The sequence below is a fragment of the Anabrus simplex genome, chromosome 1 (assembly GCF_040414725.1).
Source record: "Anabrus simplex isolate iqAnaSimp1 chromosome 1, ASM4041472v1, whole genome shotgun sequence".
Taxonomy (NCBI): domain Eukaryota; kingdom Metazoa; phylum Arthropoda; class Insecta; order Orthoptera; family Tettigoniidae; genus Anabrus; species Anabrus simplex.
In genome coordinates this window covers 798948009-798968291 of record NC_090265.1, presented here as the reverse complement: position 1 = coordinate 798968291, position 20283 = coordinate 798948009, and the positions used below count along the sequence as shown (strand labels likewise).

General features: G+C 39.6%; 1 protein-coding gene across 6 annotated transcripts in view; it reads left to right on the top strand.

The window, feature by feature from the left end:
- Positions 1 to 20283, top strand: part of LOC136857546 (glycerol kinase 3) — a 462535-nt gene that overhangs the window by 154318 nt on the left and 287934 nt on the right. The window contains exon 1 of one of the 6 annotated variants that reach the window (XM_067136292.2): positions 9299 to 9370. The exons of the other annotated variants lie outside the window; for them this stretch is intronic. The gene's annotated coding sequence lies outside the window, so the exon portion shown is untranslated. Of the gene's footprint in view, positions 1 to 9298; positions 9371 to 20283 lie in introns of those variants that run through there. 6 annotated transcript variants of the gene reach the window in all.

The window sequence follows — 20283 nt, the reverse complement described above, 5'->3', positions numbered from 1 at the left end:
GAACACACTTGTGGAGAATGACATCTAAATAATTAGGAGTGTACACAAAAAGACTTGAAATGAAACACTGTTTAGGAAGTGTAATTATTAAACAGAAAAATCTTTACATTTCGTGATGAGGTTGCTGAAGGGCATTAATTCTCAGGTGAAGGTACTACTGCAGGTTATCTTTCGCTTTGAGGCAATATTTGGATCATGGAGTAGTTGTACGGGACACATACCAAACAGGGTTCATCAGTGATCTAGAGACGATGCATAAAAAGGATGTAATGTTTGTGCTTAATGATTTCGATTCTAGTAGTGCGACAGGAATGAAAAAGAAACTCGAGGAGACGCTGGAGTCTAGAAGGAAAATAGCACTTGTATTTGCCATGTACAGTGTCTATACAAATGCATTGCCCTAAGGAAGTAAAATGACAAACATTTCATACGCTGAAACTCTTGGAAGTACAGCTCCCTAAGCCCAACTATAGAATATGATTGTCTTGATGTAATGGAGAAATGAACTCTTAAATAATTAAAAGTTGAAAGTGCTAGATGTATGTTAAGAGTGCATTGAAATTCAGATCATGCCAAAATGGCTAAATTTACTTTTCATCTACAGTATTCAATTAAAGAATATATACTGTAGTAAAACTGAAAAATGAGTCTGAAACAATCATTTGTAAAAAAAAAATATTGAGGAGAATAAAATCAAGGATAGACAAAGCCCTCAGTATCGCAACATCCTAAATTGTTTTTTAAGCCTGAATTTGTTAATCTACAAAAAGTACAGAATTAGTATCAAGTTCCCCTAGCTGAATCTGGCATTGCTTCCACTTGCGTCAGGCTCATCGCTTTCATCTTTCCTATCTGACCTCCCTTGGTCAACTCTTGTTATCTTCCGACCACGACAGCATTAACTTTACGAGGCTTATTGAGACTTTAATTTTCACCCCCTTCGCTTTCTTTTGCCGATACCTTCTTTCTTCGAAGTGACAGACCTCTTCATTTTACCCTTCTGATTTTAATAGATTTTAATAGAGGATGGTTATCCAATTTTACTTCCTCTTAAAAATAATCACCACCACCACAACTGTCCAAGGTTATATTACACCTTAAAATAGGTGTAGAGGGCAAATAGGTATACCTTCTTGAACGCGAATCCCATTGGGTTACCCACTCTGAATAGGGGTTCGGATCAATAGGCATGCCAAAATACAAGCATCTTTGACGACCCCACGTAATACTCTTTCTTAGAGCATTAAGAATCAGTCCTCGCTTTGCGGTATTGGTGTTCTGACGCAATTCTCCATTGGTCCCAAGACAGGCACAATGGTCTCAAGTCATATGCGGCATAGCCTCCATTCTCCCAAAGATACGAGTATATTCTAAATGTAGGTACACTTATGATTACAATTAAGGAGCTATCTGACGGTGGGATGGCGATCCCGATATAGAAAGCTAAGAATAACGGCCGAGAGGATTCGTCGGTCTGACCGTGCGTCACCTCGTAATCTGCAGGCCTTCGAGTTGAGCAGCTGTCGCTTGGTAGGCCAAGGCCTATCAGGGCTGTAGCACCCTGGGAGGGTGGGGGTGGGGTGTTTGGTACATTGACAGTCATCTGGAGGGCGTCCTTCCACTATATAACTGCTGCTCAGACTTTGTTCAGCTACTCCCGCTGTGGATGGGGATGGTATCTTCTGCCTGTCGTGAGAGGCGACTAAAAGGGGCCCTAAGGGCTGTCAACTTGCGAGCGTGGGATGGCGAACATGGGGCCCGTAGCTGAGTTCTGGCATCCACTTACTTATGCCAGGCTCCTCGCTTTCATCTATCCTATCCAACCTCCCTTGGTCAACTCTTGTTCTTTTCGATCCAATGATATTAGGTTGCCAATACTAGAGAGTCTTTCATTTTCACGCCCTAAGAGCCCTCATCTTCCTTTGACCAATACCTTCATTTTTCAAAGTGTCGGATCCGTTCTATTTTTTCTTCCTGATTAATGTTACACAGAGGATGGTTGCCTAGTTGACTTTCTCTGAAAACAATAATCACCACCACCACCACCACCTGTTCAACTACTGTAGGTGAGGGTGCACTCTTTGTATAAAATTACACTCTTCTCTTTACAATGAGCATTCAAAATTAAATTTTCTTTCCCTGATGTTCTGGGAGTGTTTACGTTCAATTACAGTCTACAGCTTTGGTCGATTCAAAAGTTTTAGCTAATACTAGCAGTTACCCGCGGCTTCGCTCGCGTGGATTTCGTATTCTGATAAAAGTAATCGTTCCTCAGCACTGTACTAAGACATTATCTGAAAATCCCTATGGTATAAAAACTCACCGAAAAATTGAGTTCCATTTAGCCCAGGAACTCTTTGTAAACCACGTTTGTGGTATTGCATTTTGGGGCTAATACGACCGTGCGATATAGAACTGTACATGTGAGGAACAGTCTTGTCTGAAGTCGAAAAAAATTACATGCTTCTTTACTTTTAAAGGAGACTACAAATACCTATTTCCACGTCTGTAACATCTTCAGTTTTTGAGATATAAGTATCTCCATAAAAAATTCAACCCCTTTATCAGTCCTTCCCCCACCCCTTCCGAAAACGAAAAAAATACATGTTTCTTTATTTTTAAAGGAGATTCCAAATACTGTATCAATTTTCACGTCAGTATCATTATCATTTTTGAGATATAACTAACTTCATGAAAAATAATTCAACTAATTTTTCACTTCTTTTCATCCCCGTTAAGTGCCTTTTCCGAAAAAAAAAAGGGTAGATGTTCCTGTATTTTACAAAAAGGACTTTCCAAATACCAAGTTTTTTGTCTGTAACATGTTAAGTTCTTGACATATACTGTAGTTATACCGGTACTCATTTTAAAAAATTCACCCGCTTTTTCAATTCTTTTCAGCCCCTTAAGTGGATTTTCCGAAAACAAAAAATTCCATGTTTTATTATTTTCAAAGGAGATTCCAGATACCAGTTTTCACGTCTGTACGTCTGTAACACGTTCAGTTTTTGAGATATAAGTATTATCATAAAAATAATTAAACTTCTTCTTCTCTTATTTCCACACCTGTCTCCCCTTACGTGGACTTTCCGAAAACAAAATAATACGTGTTTCTTTATTTTTAAAGGAAATTCAAAATACCAAATTTCACGTCTGTAACAGCTTCATTTTTTAAGATAAGTGTTCTCATAAACAGAATTCAACTCCTTTACTTATTTTCAAACCTCCTTAAGTCGATTTTCCGAAAATAAATAATACGTGTTTCTTTATTTTTAATGGAGATTCGAAATACCAGTTTTCACGTCTGTAACATCGTTAGTTTTAAAGATATAAATTTCCTCATAGAATGAAATGGACTAATTTTTCAATTCATTAACTCCTCCCCCCTCCCTCCATTAAGTAGATTTTCCGAAGACAAAATACATATTTCTTTACCTTGAAAGAAGATTCCAAATACAGAATTTCATGTCTGTAACCTCTTCAGTTTTTGGGATGTAAGTATCCTCATAAAAATAATTCAACTACTTTTCAGCCCCCCCCCCATTAATTTTATTCACCCCCTTCCTAAATGCCTGTTTCTTTGTTTCTAGAGGAGATTCCAAATACCAATTGTCACGTCTGTAACCTTCAGTCTTCGACATATACTGTAAGTTTCTCCTCAAAAACAATTCAACTACCGGGCGAGTTGGCCGTGGGGTTAGGGGTGCGCAGCTGTGAGCTTGCATCCGGGAGATAGTGGGTTCGAACCCTACTGTCGACGTCCGTGGAGATGGTTTCCCGTGGATTCCCATTTCCACACCAGACCTTAATTAAGGCCTCGGCCGCTTCCTTCCCACTCCTACCCGTACCTATCCCATCGTCGCCATAAGACCTATCTGTGTCGGTGCGACGTAATGCCAATTGTAAAAAAAAAATCAATTCCTTTTTTCAACCCCCCCCCCGTTAAGTCGATTCACCCCACCCTCCAAAAAATGTGTGTTCCTTTAATTTTAAAGGAGATTCTAAATACCAATTTTCATGTCTGTAACCTTCAGTTTTGAGATATAAGTTTCTCCATAAAAAGAATTGAACTATTTTCACTTCCTTTCACACTTCCCTCTTAACTGAACTTTCCGAAAAAAAAAAGTGTTTCTTTATTTATAAAAGATCTTCCAAATACATCTTCAGTTTTTGTGATAAATGTATCTTCATGAAAAGAATTCAACTCCTTCTCCCCACCGCCACCAAGTTGTTTTCCCCCCAAAATGTGTGTTTCTTTTTAAAAATATCAAATACCAGTTTTCACGTCTTTAGATTTTTTAAGATATAAGTAGCCTACTCTCATACAAATAATTAATTTTCCAATTCTTTCACCCCTTAAGTGGATTTTCCGAAAACAAAAGAATACATGTTTCTTTATTTTTAAAGGATTCAAAATACCAATTTTCACGTCTGCAACATCTTCAGTTTTGAGATATAAGCATCCTCCTACGAAGAATTCTACTAATTCTTTCACCACCAACCCTCCTTAAGGGGATTTTCCGAAAAAACGAAATACGTATTTTTTTTATTTTTAAGGAGACTCCAAATACCAATTTTTACTTCTGTAACATCCTCAGATTTGAGATATCACTATCCTAATAAAAATAATTCAACCCACTTTTCAGTCTCCCTTAAATGGTTTCTTCCCAAAACAAAAAAATACATCTTTCTTTATTTTCAAAAGGGATTAAATACCAATTACCGGGCGAGTTGGCCCTGCGGTTAGGGGCGCGCATCTGTGAGCTTGCATCCGGGAGATAGTGGGTTCGAACCCCACTGTCGGCAGCCCTGAAGATGGTTTTCCGTGGTTTCCTATTTTCACACCAGGCAAATGCTGGGGTTGTACCGTAATTAAGGCCACGGCCGCTTCCTTCCCACTCCTAGCCCTTTTCTATCCCATCGTCGCCATAAGACCTATCTGTGTCGGTGCGACGTAAAGCAACTAGCAAAAAAAAAAAAAAAATGTTCACATCTGTAACATGTTAAGTTTTTGAGATGTCAAAGTGCTCATTTTAAAAATTTACTCATTTTTTCAGTTTCCCGTAAGTGGATTTTCTGAAAACAAATATCTATGTTTTTGTACTTTTACGGGAGTTTCCAAATACCAGTTTTCAAGTCTGTAACATGTTACGTGTCTGAGATATAGTGTAGGCCTACATATTTTTTTAATTCATCCACCGGGCGAGTTGGCCGTGCGGTCAGGGCCGCGCAGCTGTGAGCTCGCATCCGGGAGATAGTGGGTTCGAACCCCACTGTCGGCAGCCCTGAAGATTGTTTTCCATGGTTTCGCATTTTCACACCAGGAAAATGCTGGGGCTGTACCTTAATTAAGGTCACGGCCGCTTCCTTCCCATTCCTAGACCTTTCCTGTTGCGTCGTCGCCATAAGACCTACCTGTGTCGGTGCGACGTAAAGAAAAAAAATCACCCCGTTTGTCACTCCCTTTCACCCCCTATGCAATCGATTTTCCAAAAACAAAAAGATACGTGTTTCCTTATTTTCAAAGGAGATTCCAAATACCAATTATCATGCATGTAACATCTTCAGTTTTTTGGATATCGGTTACCTCATGGAAAGTATTCAACCCCTTTTTTCACGTCCCTTAATGATATTTTCCGAAAACAAAAAATATGTTTTTCTTTATATTTAAAGATTCCAAATGCCAATTTTTACATCTGTAAACTTTTAAGTTTTTAAGATATAGATATCCTCATTTAAAAATTTCACTCCCGTCTTCACCCCCTTAGCGACGGAATACCCGAAAATTCTCCCCTAGTGAGCACCTACACCCTAATATAAATGTATCCCCAAAATTTCATTTCTTTATCTCTAGTAGTTCGGGCTCGTCGATGATGAATCAGTCAGTTAGTCAGTCAGGACATGTTATTTTATATAATGTATAGATATTATAGGTATTCAAATTTATTTTAGGTCGCGAACAGTCTTAACATAAATTTTAACTTCGATAATGAACATGAGTACCATTTTACGATTACCTTGTTTTAATTCAAAGAAGCAAGGTCATTATGGACAGTAAGAGTAACTAGATGGGAAACGCCACCGGAAATGCTGTCGAGTAGAAACTGAAATGCTGATTCCTTGAAACGGTTCGTGAAATAGGAGCTGAAGGAGTGCTTGGTCGAACGAGGTTGAGTTACGTTTCGCTCTGGGATACTAGTAGAATAATTTCAATTTTTTTTTTTTTTTTTTTTTTTTTTTGCTGTCGTTACAAATTTGTTTATATCGAACTTATTTTGATCGGTAAATAGTAGTGGTATTTTAAGGTCTAATCATTGTGACATCCGTGTCGTAGATTTAGCGTTACATTTAAAGAACGTTTTCTAGCACTGCTTCTTGATGATGATGTTTGTTGTTTAAAGGAGCCTAACTGCTAGGTCATCGGCCCACTGCTTCTTAAGACGGATATTAGTTTGGGTACTTTAAAACATGACTATTATTATTATTATTATTATTATTATTATTATTATTATTATTATTATTATTATTATTATTATTATTACATGTAGATCGTTTGAGGTACTGAAGATGTGTATTCTCTGATGATAGTAGTATAGTAAGTGAAATCGAATCTAGGTGCAGGGAAGTTTATGCAGTGATCTTGCATTTGCGATCAGTGGTATTATGTAAGATAGAGGCAGTGGTTATACTCTGTTTTAAATTATTTATATGTAAGGGGTGTGGAATCAAACAAGGCTGCATATCTAGACGAAAATTCAGGATTGTGGAGACGCTTAATTAATTCATAAAGACTTGCAGACCAAACGCTGACCGAGTTGGGTCGCATAGTTGTGAGCTTGCTTTCGAATCCCATTGTCGGCAGCCCTGAAGATAGCTTTCCGTAGTTTCCACTTTCACACCAGTCAAATGCTGGGCTGTACCTTAATGACACCAACGTGCGTGTTTTGACAGCTCGCAGCACGTGGCACCGAACAGAGGTGCGGGAGTGCTGTGCTACTACCATCACAATCAAAATAATATCCATGTACAGGAATGATCAGAACGTTTGCATAATATTAAATATTATGCCAAGGTGGCTCAGCAGTAAATTTTTCGTCTCAAATGTCGTAAGACACACTCCTCATTCCCTTCCTCCCAGGCTTTTATCAGTCTATCTCCGGACGATTGGTTTCCATTTTCAGGGAGATTTCAGCAACAGAATGGCACATTCTTTATATTTGTGTTACATTAATATAATCGTGGAAATGTCCGTTGATATCATCAGTAATAATAATTAAACTGCCCTGTTCAATATTCCGGGTTCAAATCCAGGTTAGGGGGCGGGGGGAGGGGATAAAAAAGTGAAATCATTTGGACCCTGCCGTACGTTCCGGTACAATTTTAAAATGAGAGTTGTGATCGGTAAAACTCCCGACCTTCAGCGTGTCGTTTTGCATGTCTTTTAATCTCGCGATCATGTCATGTGGCGTCTTTTTGCTAAAATCCGAAGCATAGTACCGAGTTTTCCCTAGAGTTGATAACTCATCATGTGACGGTCCAGGTACATTCTCTCATTCTCTTGTCCTCCTTCTTCTTCTTATTCATCTACTTCTGCTCATGGCTCCTTTTCTTTCTTTACTCTTTTTTTTCCCCCTATTCTAATTACTGCAGCTTGACTATCTTCCAAGCTGCTGTTCGTTCTACAATTTTACTAACATCTATCAGTAGGGCTCTCTTTTCCCTTCCATCCTCAAAATATTCTCGTAACGCACACACCACCTAGCGAGCATGACCACGAATAACGAAGCCCTGCCTCCTCTTCACATTTGCCTTTTATCGAGGTGAATGAATTCTTGGTCGCCCTCGTCGTTTAGCGACGCTTTTAACTGTGTAAATGATGTTATTGGCTTTACGTCCCTCTAACTACTTTTACGGGTTTCAGAGACGCCGAGGTACCGGAATTTAGTCCTGCATGAGTTCTTTTACGTGTCAGTAAATCTACCGACACTAGGCTGACGTATTTGAGCACATTCAATTACCACCGGACTGAGCCAGAATCAAACCTGCCAAGCTGGAGCTAGAAGGCCAGCGCCTCAACCATCTGAGCCACTCAGCCTGGTCCTTGAACTGTATGAGATAGATTGTAGTTCAATAAATAGCAAGGATTGAGTTAAATAGTGTATTGCTATACCGGTACTAAATTTTGCATTACACTAAAATGATGTACACAAACTTGATAACGGTACACTTATTAACACAATTGGTGATTTCAAAAACGCATAAAACAGATAATGATGTTATCACTCAAAAGTAGCCACTGATAGCCACTTTCCATGAATTAGCAACCTGGAACTCGGACCGGCCGCTTCAGCGAGGTTAGGAAAAGGGAGATTGGCTTAAACGGGAGGCGTGTACTTGTTGCCATAGTAACTCTCATCTGGAACTATCACGCTGCGAGCTGTCAGAACACGCAGGACTGTAGATTATTATTATTATTATTATTATTATTATTATTATTATTATTATTATTATTATTATTATTATTATTATTATTATTATTGTCTTCCCTGCCTGTGCTAGATCCTTCTTCGACATGATAATTTTCTCATATCGTCTATAGTTTGAAACTTAACATTTTGACTACTGTATATAATTACTGTACACGAATCCACTGTACTGAATTTCACCATACTAATTGAAGCCTTTCTGTTATTATAATATAAAAGCAAAAGCAAAGCAAAGTCATCTCCGAACAGGCCATGAAGGCCCTTGGAGGGGTGGAAGATAAAGGCTTCCACTAACCGTAACCTCGGCACTTGATGGGGTAGAGTGGTTAGCTTTACGCCCGGCCGCCTTTGCCCCCAGGAATTAACCTGGTACTCATTTTTGGTGTAGGCTGAGTGAACCTCAGGGCCATATGCACCTCCGGAAGTGGAAATCGTTATTATAATATGCTCTGCGTAAATTATATTCAAATTATATTACTGAGGTTTGTTCACCAAGAAGAATGTGGGTTCAATAAATTATCTAGTTGTACTGTACCACAAAATTGTAGAATGAAGCAATCTTGTCAGAGATCGAGATTGAAGATAAACTGTAGAAATCCCTGTTGACAGTTTAGCAGACAGCTTGGATTATTAAAGCAAGAGGAAATTTGTTGAGAACCAAAAGGATTATGAAATAACAAGTAAACTCGCTTATCGTGAAACTTGCTTTGATCTTGGGATATGCCCGCAACCAATCAGCAGCGACCACTCTGCCGAAGTGACGTTATGTTAGAGGCCAACGATCATGCTGGATGACTCGCCACTGTCAGTGTTGCACGAGGCGTGCGCTTGTGAGTACGTACATAGTGTTCCTGTGGTGTTACGTGTGCTTCTCGTGGCAGTAGGTAAGCGCGATGCTGCTCATATTTCCACAGTTATGTTCATTAGTACTACAACTAAAAAAACGAAAATTGGATTGTACAGCACAAGGGATTTAAGATTTCAGCTGTTCACCACCACCTCTTCTAATGAAAATAAATATAGGCTATTTTCAAATTATTTTACTATGTTTATCTTCTGCGTGTTTACCTCCGTAGCGTAACGGTTAGCACTATTAGCTGCCGTCCTCGGAGGCTCGATTCCCAGTACCGCCGGTCTATAAGCCGTTGTACTAGAACTGAGACATTTATTTTTCAGGTCATCGTATCTTCCCAGAATTTTTCATTTGTCGGTTGAACACTGGCAGCTTTTTTTACAATGAAGATATGTCGCACTATTAAACTGAGCTGTTGATTTGTGCGCCGTCTTTCCTAGATAATGCCAATCATTCAACCATTATATATTAAACATGGACAAATGTTTCTGCTTGTTAAACCCAACTCGATGGAATGGGATGTCTTGTGGTTAGCACTGCCGATCTAATCACTATTAATGCCAGTTTATATTTACCCTACACATTTATTCGACAAAGAGCTATGTTGAAATTAAATAAGGAATTATTTATACTTATCGCACGACTAGTCGTTGAAGGATGAAAAGCTAAAATGGGAGAGCATCAGAAGCTAAATCCGAAGGTCGAGAGTTCAGTTCCCACCGCTGTCCGGTTAGCCATTTTTGTTCTGTACCGTACTTAACATCTCTTCGGCATGTCCTACATGCACTCAACACGACCTAATGGAAGTATAAACAAAGTTTAACTTTTTGCTTCGTATAAGGGTTTTGGGTCCATCTTACCCACCAGAATACATCCATGGTAATGCTGGGGTTGTACCTTAATTACGGCAACGGCCACTTCCTTCTATTTCCTAGCCCTGTCCTGTCCCGTCCCATAGTCGTCATAAGACCTATCTGTGTTGGCGCGAAAGCAACTTATAAAAACAGACATCCACGGTATACCCTGCTTGTCGTATGAAGTGACTGAAGGGGTAACTTGGGATTGTGGTTTGGCGACCACGGGCCTTCTAGCTGCTTTTGTTTCACAGGGCATTAACTCGAACGACTGTCATTATTTAAAAAATGCTACCAAACACCAAAGACCATTTCGAACCCAAGTTTTCAAAGATGTCTCAAGAGCCTCTCTAGACCTGTGGTTATGATTGGCTCTTTGTAAAGTGTAATAGGCCTGTATAATAAGTTGTAATCTCTGAACGTTACTCAGGAATACTGTATGAAATACCTTGCTCTCGTATATTATTGTCAGTTTCTAGCATGCCAAATATTTGTGGACATTATCAAATGATATTGTGTACGAGTATCTCTTTCGTCAACTCACACGACTCTTGCCATGCTTCGTCTGCCTGTGCTCGGTCTTTCATGACAATATATAAGCCATACGGCTAGGTTCTTTCCCATCTACTCATACCGCTGCAGAGTTTGAGGTTTATGTTTCATAATGTCTTATCTGCAATTTCTTTAGCAAATCAGACGGGTAATAAATCGCGTCATTTGCATATGGTCTATATCTGTGAGCTGTAAAAGCTGTTATATTTAATCGAATAACTGCGTGAGATCCCTAATCTGACAACCACATGGGCAAAGTACTACGCGAAGTACTTAGCGGCATGCAATTGCCTTCCTCTGTTCCATATTTCTTTCATTATTTTACTGTGGGCTTCCTTTCTGTCTTCAGACCAGGTTTTTCCAGTCTTCTTTGGTCTATCCTCCTGTGAATTTTGAATCTGAAGATTACCCAGTTTCGGACATCTGCTGGTGTAATTCCTGCTTGTTTCAAATCGGTGCTGGTGTAATTCCTGCTTGTTTCAAATCGGTTTTGATTTCGCCAATTCATTTCATTGTGTTTATTTTAGCTTTACTCCTGTTTTCATAGAATTCGACTATTTGTTTGGTAACTTTGTCTAGATGCATTCTTTTAATATGTCCATAGAATCTTAGTCTGCGTTTTATAATGTCCCTGTGAATATCTGTGTATTGTTTGATTTTCTGTTTGCCTCTAAGTTGGTATTGTCCGTTAGGTGAGTTTTGGGCCTAGAATTTTTCTTATGATTTTGCGTTCCTTTTTCTCAGTGTTTTCAGTGTCTGTTTTCCTGTTCAAAATGAGCATTTCTGATCCATAGAGACATTCTAGTTTAATGACTGTATTATAGTGTCTCAGTTTTGTATCCTTGGAGACACGTAGGTCGAGTCATAAGTCATGGAACTATTTTTTTTCTTCTCGCGAACAAGAGATAACGCGGAAAATCTAAGATATGCATTTGGAAACGTACGGTATGTATTTGTGTATGATGTCACTAGATGGTGTATGTAAACAACAGTGTGGGTCTAAGCATGCCCCCAAGTCAGTGTGTGAGTGAGAGCGTCACAAAATGGGAGTCAACAAGCAGGAGCAACGATCGTATATTAAAATAGCAGTTCTTCGCGGCAGAAATGCACGCCAATGCCATGCAGAGCTGCGGGAAGCATTAGGAGTGCATGCCATTACGTGGACAACGGTTTGCTAATAAAGAGGATACGTAACAGCCTTTCGGAGAGATGTGTCACACGTTAGCGATACACATGCAGCGAATGGTATTCAGCGTCTGCCCCACCGCTGACGATGCACGTGGAAACCTTGGGTGATTATTTCGAAGGTCTGTAACCAGTGGAGACCTGTCCTTTGTACGTAGTCTTGTGTATTTGCTGTCTGTACCATAATAAAACAATGTTTACCAATGGCCTGTGTTCTATCACTTTCCTACGAGAATCTCCTGAAGTCAGAATTTGTCTTCAGGCATTATGCATAAGTACATGCCCTATATTTCCAAGTGAATATATTAGAGTTTCCGTGTTGTCTCGTGTTCGCGAAAAAAAAAAGTAGTTGCCATGACTTATGATTCGACCCTCGTACATTTTTTAAATAGATATTTTGGGTTAGTCGATGTGCATTTTCTATCTTTTGGCATCTAATTTCATTGGCTTTTTTTTTTTCGAGTCCATTTTCCTGAATTGTTTCACCAAGGTACTTAAATTGTGATACTCGTTTAATTTTGCCATATTTTGTTCCATGAATTTTGGTGCATGTTTGTTGCAGGTCATGTAATTCTGTCTCTTCAAAAGATATCCGAAGACCGACTTTTTCCGCACTTTCTTTCAGGACTTCAATCTGATTTTGGGCTGTTGAAATGTCTCGGGCTAGTATTACTAGGTTGTCCGCAAATGCTAGGCAATCTATCGCTAGTTTTCCTCTGCCAAAAGTGATTGGTTGGTGAATCTTGAGGACCAGTTTCTGTTTGCGCAATTCTTTTTATTATTATTATTATTATTATTATTATTATTATTATTATTATTATTATTATTATTATTATTATTATTATTATTATTACGTATTCATTGTTGGTGAGCGGGCATACAATTCATTGCGTATACCAAATGATGTCACTCCGATATCGGAACTCCAGGATACCGTAAAGAAGAATATACAAAGGCTTGAAACACACGCCTTTTAATTTCAGTCTAAGGCAAAAGATCTCAGATTTTTGGCTGAACCTTTCAGCTGTTTTCTGTTTGTACATATTTCGCTTTCAAATGGAAAATAAACCCGATACTACTACTACTAGGCCGGGCCGCCCTGGCTGAACAGAGTGGCTCAGACGGTTGAGGCGCTGGTTTGTTAACCCCAACTTGGCAGTTTCGATCTTGGCTCAGTCCGTTAGTATTTGAAGGTGCTCAAATACGCCAGCCTCGTGTACGTAAAAGAACTCTTGCGGAACAACATTAAGGCACCTCGGCCTCTCCGAAAATCGTCAAAAGTAGTTAGATGGTCTAAGAACAACATTATTAAGGCAGATACTAAAATATCTACGCCTGTTGTCATTTCTTAATGGATTCAGTACTTTGCATCTGTCTCATGGTGCAGGCCATAGCAAAATGTAGCTTCCACCGGTCTTAGAGTCTCATTTATGGCTGTAACAGTGTGGGAGTTGCTGAGATATGGGTGGTGCTGGGTAATAACATTCCGAGCACGACTAGTATGTCTAAGTGTTATGAAAAATGCTACTCATAGGGCTGATCATGCCTCAATAGGACTTTCTGGTCCAGTGAAGAACGCAATGGCAAACTTCCTCACTCCTCATCCTATCTTGTATGCCTCATTTCGGTGCCGCCGTCGGTTATTGTAGTTTGACTATATCCACATAACCATTGGTGGTGTCATTTGAGGATCCAACCAGCCTTCGGGCAGATGACGTAACAGATAGACTATAGAATCATTACAGTAATGAAGTTATTCTTCACGACTTGCGTTTGGCGGGACTAAATTCCAGTTTTAAGTGGGAGGTTTTTAATGCCGGTCTCCATCGTGTCGTCAGTAATGTACACACAAAAGAATAAATACACACAGTAATACAGACCTTGCAGCAACCCAGGTTTCCAGACGTTTTCTACACGAATCTCCAGGTCATAATAAAAATTAGTGTGCCAGTAATAAGAGCTGACACCCACCATATGGAATAGCCAACTGTAAATTCGGGACTATCTGCTTAGTTTTGGGGATGTTCTCCATATAGGCCCTACAGTATATTCAATTTACAGCATATATTAAACACTATAATGACTTCCAACGTTTAGTCTTGAAGGCTAGATAGCCACCACGCTCCACTGTATTTGTTTATCCCGATGTATTTCCCCTGAAGACAATAATCACCATTAGCGTATATTGCTCCACACTTCTCGCCTTCAAATAATCAAATACGTAGTATAACAATAGAATTCAGTTAATTTATCAATTTTATGTTTTTTGAAAAGTATTATAAGTATAATATTGTATTAAGTGGTTAAGAAGCCAAGGGAAAATAATTTAGGGACGTGGTGTCATGGTCACGCAAGCCTCGTCGATATCGTTGTTAGTGTGCGCTGTTTTATTCAAAATACTGTAACTTTGTATATAAAAAAAGTTTATACAGAAGGGATTGGTATGAGAACGAATATGACACGGGAAGAAATATTAAAATTCCGTCCCTAACCTAATAACCTTAGTGAAAAATATTCTTGACCTTCACACTACTATGTCCATGGACTGAAGTTGAAGTCCATCTGATAAATGTAACAGTTCTTTGCTCTGTCGCTTATGCTGAAGACGCAGTTTCTGAGATTACCGTGTTGATAACGAGGAAAACAGTACCTAAATAATTAAAAGCAAGTATGGCACAGTCCTCAAGTCTACTCAGACTACGAATTTGTCTGTTACATTCTTCCCACCTAAATAATTCGGTATCTTTCTTTCGTTTCACTTGCCTTGTACTTATAAACCAGATACGGCACTTAATTTTAGTGCCGAGGTCATTTGAAGCGGAAGCATCAATAGAATGCTGAGGACATTAGATCATATCGACAGCTTTTCCGTGACTATTTTATTAGTAATCAGCTAATCGCCTCTCTTCCACCTACGCATGCATACGGCGAGGCTCACCGCTCGTGAGACGTGCGTTTAGAACACAGGAGCTCTGCTGAGTCTCTTGCTACTATCATGCTATTCCATTTTATCTTTTCTGCCCAGGCCATCCGTTGATAATGTTCATTTACTTTATAATCGACACACTTGATATTCGAGTGATATGAACTTCTTCCTTCTTCAGTCGTGGGGACGGCGACCGAAGCGACGTAGCCGAAGTACTGCTACTTTTATTTGACGTTTTGGCACTGTGGCCAACAACGTGGTGTGTACGAAATCAAAGTCTCTCTTGAAAATTAACCTTGGATGTGAAGACCAATTCTTGAGCTTAGAAGTGTAATTCATCACGTATACGTTCTGTCCTGTTTAATGTTCTTGATTATTATTATTATTATTATTATTATTATTATTATTATTATTATTATTATTATGCTTATATTTATTTCATTTTGTTGCAAAGTGCTTGGTTTATGTTTGCCCGTCAGTAAATTGTACTGAATCTGCTTTAGAAGAGGGGTTATTCTTACGATTTTTCCTGAACACATTGATTATACGCGGCTCCAAAAGCACTTTATGTACAGGTTGATCCACTATTATGTCCCTATTTTTTATTCCATAATAGCCTATATCTGTCATCAATTTTCTTACATGGTTAATTTCAATTGCAATTTCATATTTCAACATAAGCACCAGCGTTAGTAGCAAACTGTTGCAGTCGGGGTCCAACGTTCCTGATAGATCGTTGCAACATATCGTTTGGTACGCACGCTCACTCTTTCTCTAATCATTGCTTTCAAAGTGTCCAAATCACGCGGTTTTCTGGCGAACACTTTCTCTTTCAAATACCCCCAGAGAAAGAAATTAATGGGGTCAAGTCTGGACTCCTCGGTGGCACTCAACATTTCCGCGACTTCCTATAACATGGCCTGGGAAAGCATTGTCAAGCCATTCTCATGAAATCAATGCAAAATGGGGGGAGCGCCATCCTACATGAAGTGCATATTGTCCACATCGTCCCAGTTTGCAACAGTGGGATGAACGAAAGTTTGTAGCATGTACACATACCTCCGCATTCATTGTTCCAGGGAGAATGTCTGGTCCAATGAAAGTATCATCACGAATACCACACCACACTGTCAATTATAGGCGTGACTGCAATTTTTCAATTATAGATTTAGGATTGTTTTTGCTAGGGCCCCAATAATGGCAGATACGGTGATTTATGAAGCCACCTACATGGAACACGGCTTCGTCGGACCACTGAATATTACTCAGGATATCTGGTTCCTCTTCCATCCATTGTAACGTGGATTAAGCAAATTCCATCCTAACATCACAGTTCGCCGGTTATTTATTTATTTATTCATGCGTGTCAGTAGCACAATATAGCTTACAGATGCATATTACATCATCATCATCATCATTGACCAACTCCAGTTTTCCAGGTGTGCTATACGAGCCACTTCCATTTTGTTCGCTCCATGAACCATTCTTCGTTCACAATCCGCTCCCAATCCTGACCTCTCTCCTGTACATCCTTCTTCACTAGTCTGTCCATTTTTCTCTAGGTCTGCCCACTGGTCTCTTTCCCCTTATTTCTCTTTCACACTCCTTTCTTGCAGACCTATTGACACTCATTCTTTTCACATGACCAAACCACTTCAGTCTTGCCTTTTGGATCTTCTGGGGTAAGGAGTCTTCTAGTCCTACGTCTTCTTGACATTTTCACTCCTGATTTTATCTCTCCTGGTCTTCTGGATCATTATACGTAGGAACTTCATTTCTGCTGCTTGGATTTTCGAGTTGTCCTTTCTTGTTAATGTAGCGGTTTCCAGGCTGTATATAAGGATAGGGGTGTAGTATGATTTATACAGTGTCATCTTGGTTTTGTGTGGTACTTGTTTATCCCATAGTAACTGTCTTACTTGGAGGTAAAAACGTATTGCTTTGCTGATTCGACTGTTTACTTCCTATTTAGCTAAGTTATCCTTGGACATTATACTACCCAAATACTTAAATTCTGTGACACTGTCCAGCTTAGTGCCATTTAGCATGATTTCGGGCTGACCCCTTCTGTACCTTCAACACCACCGTTTTAGCCTTGTTGATGTTTAATCCACATCTCTCAAACTCCTGACTCTACCCATGCAGTCTTCCTTCCACATCTTTCTCTGAGTTACCCCAAATTACTACATCATCTGCAAATACTTTTAAGTCTTGTTGCCCATTTTCTTTTAGCGCCTTTAATATGGTATCCATTGCAATGATAAATATAGGGGTGACAAAGCACTACCTTGTCGTACTCCCCTTTTTGTCTCAAATCAGTCTGACAGTCCAGAACCGACTTGTACACAGCTTCTGGTTTTCTCGTAAAGCACCTTAACTTTTGAAATTAGACTGTCTTGAACTTTGAGCTTTCTCACGCACTCCCAAATAAGTTCCCTTGGTATGCTGTAATAGGCCTTTTCGATGTCAAGGAACAGTAGATATAAAGGTTTCTCTTTTTCCCAATGTTTTTTCATTAGCATCCTGACAGCAAATATAAGATCTGTTGTTGATCTTCCAGGCCTAAAGCCATATTGTTCCTCTTCTAAAAGTGGTTCTATAATTTCTCGTAATCTATCCTCTATTATGTTTTCCAGAAATTTTAGTCCATGAGAGAGTAGAGTGATGCCACGGTAGTTGGTATATTTCCATCTGCTGCCTTTCTTGAATATAGGTATAATTATACCTTTCTTCCAGTCTTCTGGGATGGTATTTTGCTGCCATACTACATTTAGGAGTCTATATAGCCATTGGATTGCTGGGGTTTCTCCTGCCCTCAACATGTCCACACTTAACTCATCTATTCCTGCAGCTTTCCCTTTCTTCATACTTGTAAGGCTCTTCTCTATCTCCAGCCATGTGATTGGTGGCTCCATATTTTTACTGGCCTCCACTTTTCCCAGATTCTTCCCTGTTTTGAATTACATTTGATGCCTCTCCATTCAGGAGCTTGTCAAATAAGGTCTTGAATTCTCTCCTGATTCCGTCTTCCTCTCGTACTACTAATCCATTGTCCTGCTCAATTACCTTGATGTCTTTTAGGTTATTTCGCTTTTAATTACTCTGTAAAGAAGTTTCTTGTTTCCTCTGCTCTCCTCTTCCAATTTTTTTTCACAAACTCATTCCATTTTTCTCTTTTTCTTCTCTTTCTATCCTCTTAGCTGTAAGATTTTTGCCCTGTGGAGTTCCTTTAGTTTAGTCATTTCTTGGCTACCTGGATCTTGTGCATATCACAAAATTAAATAAAATACGTAACATTACAATATTTAAATAACATTATACAGTTATTTACAAATTATCGACACAGAATTTGACCACGTTAACAACACACTGGCCTGTGCTAGATCAAGTTTTGTGCATTTAACAGGGCATAGAGGACAATTAAGGTGCCTTGTCGTTTGTACCACGCCGCATTCACATAGGGTCTGATCCCTCTTCAGAAGGCCCCATTTCTTCATCTTGTCTTTGGATCTGCTCTTAGTCTGTTCAGTGCCTTCCATTTAGTCCAGGTTTCTTCATGACCAAGGGGGGGGGGGGGTAGCTTTTCCTCCAATTTTAAGCGTTCTGGATAAAAAGGGGTCTTCTTCGCATCTGCACTAGGGGCAGATGAGGAGTGCATAAAACTGTTCCCGGACTTCAATCGAGTTGGTGGTAGTTTGTGTCCATGTAGGGGATGGGCTGAGCTGGTAGAAGCCCTTAACCTCTCCACACTTGCAGTTACTTCACATCTGATCTCAGGAGAGGCTATTCCTGCAAGGGAGTACAGTTTGTTTGTTGGTGTTGGTTTCAGACATCCTGTATGTCTGCATGTTTCATTCAGGGCGACATCGACCTTTTTGGCGTGTGTAGATTTATGCCAAACAGGACTAGCATACTCTCCTGCTGAGTAACGAAGTGCTATGTCTGTTGTCATTACCGTATGGGGATGGGCACCCCTCTTTGAACCTGTCACTTTACGAAGCAGGGAGGTTTTTTTTTTTTTTTTTTTTTTTTTTGCTAGGGGGTTTACGTCGCACCGACACAGATAGGTCTTATGGCGACGATGTGATAGGAAAGGACTAGGAGTTGGAAGGAAGCGGCCGTGGCCTTATTTAAGGTACAGCCCCAGCATTTTCCTGGTGTGAAAATGGGAAACCACAGAAAACCATCTTCAGAGCTGCCGATAGTGGGATTCGAACCTACTATCTCCCGGATGCAAGCTCACAGCCGCGCGCCTCTACGCGCACGACCAACTCGCCCGGTGAAGCAGGGAGTTCCTAAAGGAGATGTGTGCCTTGATGTTTGAACAGTGCACCCTGTAAGTTAGAGAACGATCCAAAGTGACACCCAAGTATTTCGGTGTGTAATTATGAAAGTCAACAAAGAATCGTAGATTTGCAAAAGGGCAGCAACAATTCTGGTAAGTTTGAAATCGTTTGTAAGACTTGGACAAAGTGTGGTTTCCATGGCCTCCTATGTAACTTTTTGATGCCTACTAATAAATAAAATCATGAATAAAAATATATAAATAAAATTACTCAAAAACTTAATAAAATTAATAAGCATAATTAACCGAAATGTCCGTAGTATGGGCGCCAGAGTTCACCAGAATGGATCCCTCGAATTTAGATAAGAGCATGATAAACTGTATATCCCAGGGCGTGTACATAATGCTGCGTACTGGTACATCTGCTGCAGGCCTTACCTAACCTCCTGAAAACGACTAATTAGGTAGGAACTGCACCTAGGTTCATCAATAACACTGATTCTAAAATAGCTAACTATATTCTTAACAAAATCCGTGCATGAGCACCTTATCAACATACAACATTATATATATAATACACACATAAAATATTGCTGGAAGACTCCATATTTACAACAACAACAAAAATAATGAAAATCGTGGGAAAACGAAAGCGAGAACTAAGCTACCATTTGTAGATAGTCCGATGAACAATGTACATGTATGAATATAAATACCCTTCACTGTCTCTATATCAATTCGACTTACCGATTCTCATAATCGGCAGTTATCACATCACACAGATACTGTACCTTGTACTACTGTGTTCACATATTTTAACACTTGTTGTAAAGATATATACACACGTCTGTCGATCCTCAACATATAAATTTATGGAAAGTCTGAGATAGCTTTCACCAACATATAATGCTAGGCCGCCACAAGTGCTACAATACTTAATGCGCAAGCACTCTCCACAATCAGCCACTTTCCACGAACATAACAAGACTACGCTCCACGAACGTTTGAAGTCCAGTCCATTGCAGCCGTGTCACTCCAGTACCGACTATCAGCACCACTTCCTTCCCGTACAGTGTCTCAGTTGTTCCTTTATACAGTGTCACTGGTTGTAGTTATCTTCCTTCTCGTTCCTTTACAATCAC